This window comes from Nannospalax galili, unplaced genomic scaffold (genome assembly GCF_000622305.1).
Source record: "Nannospalax galili isolate Female #2095 unplaced genomic scaffold, S.galili_v1.0 scaffold660, whole genome shotgun sequence".
NCBI lineage: Eukaryota > Metazoa > Chordata > Mammalia > Rodentia > Spalacidae > Nannospalax > Nannospalax galili.
The window spans coordinates 561,569-563,098 of record NW_008349073.1 but is presented as its reverse complement, the minus strand read 5'-3'; positions in this window follow the sequence as shown (position 1 = coordinate 563,098).

Genomic DNA, 1,530 nt, shown 5'->3' with positions numbered 1-1,530 from the left:
ATATATATATATATTTAGAGCTTTTAAAAATTTTACTTATTTTGGCCAGGCATGGTGGCATATGCCTTTAGTCCCAGCGCTTAGGAGGCAGAGGCAGGCAAATCTCTGTGAGTTCAAGCCCAGCCTGGTCTATATAGTGAGTTCCAAGCCAACTGGGGCTACAGGGAGACCCTGTCTCAAAAAGACAGAAAAAAAAAAAAGACAGGCTCTCCCTATAGCTACAGCTGGCCTGAAACTCACTCACTATGTAGACCAGGCTCTCCTTGATCTCACAGAGATCCACCCACCTCTGCCTCCTGAATGTTAAGATTAAAGGCGTGCACCCCTACACATGGTGCATGATAAACAGAAGTGCATCCATGATCCTTACTAGAGAATCAAAACCATAGTTGGCAAACTGCTCATTCCCTTCCTGAGTATCCCTAGGGGCGAGGCACTGTTCTACATGCCGTATAGCCTCACACATTGAATTTCCCTATCTTGCAGAGTGGTTTCAAGGAAGTCACAATTGAGATGGTTCTGTTCAAAAGATGAGAACACTGAGGCATAAAGAAGCTAAGTCACAGACTAGGGAGATAGGTTAGTTGGTAAAGTGCTTGCCAAGCAAACGTGAGGTCCTGAGTTCAATCTCAAGAACCCACATAAAAATTCTGTGCATGATAACTTAACACACTTGTAATCCCACAACTGGGGAAGCAGAAACAGGTGGATCCCTGGCACTCATTAGCCAGTCAGTCCAGTGGAATCAGCCAGGTCCAGGCCATTGAAAGACCCTGTCTCAAAAAAGGTGGGGCCAGGGATATGGCTCAGTGGGTGAAGGTGCTTGTCGTGCAAGCCTGATGACTTGAGTCTGATCTTCAGGAGCCATATAAAAGGTAGAAGGGGCTGGAGAGATGACTCAGCAGTTAAGACCACTGGCTGCTCTTATAGAGAACCCAGGTTCGATTCCTAGCACCCACATGGCAGCTAACAAATGTAACTCCAGTTCCAAGGGGATCTGATGCCCTCTTCTGACCTCCAAGAGCACTGTACTACCTAAGTGCACTTACACACATGCAGGCAATACACTTATACACATAAAAAATAAATAAGGTGGAAGATGCCAGGCATGGTAGGCATACACCTTTAATCCCAGCACCTGGGAGGCAGAGGCAGATGGATCTCTATGAGTTCAAGGCCAACCTGGTCTACATAGTGAGTTCTAGTCCAGCTGGGGCTACAGGGAGAGATCCTGTCTCAAGAAGACCGGAAAAAAAAAAAAAAAAAAAAGGTAGAAGAGAATCAACTTCACGGACTTGTTCTTTGACCTCCACACAGGTACCATGGCACATGTACCCCCACACATATCATGCATACACATTAATACATTAATAATAATAACAATAAAACAAGGTAAATGGCACCTGAGGAACAACACCCAAGGTTGATCTCTGGTCTCTAAACACAGGTGCATACATGTGCACCTGCACATACACAAATGCACACACACAGAGAAGCTAAGTAAAGCATTTGTCCTTGGTTGACTCCTGA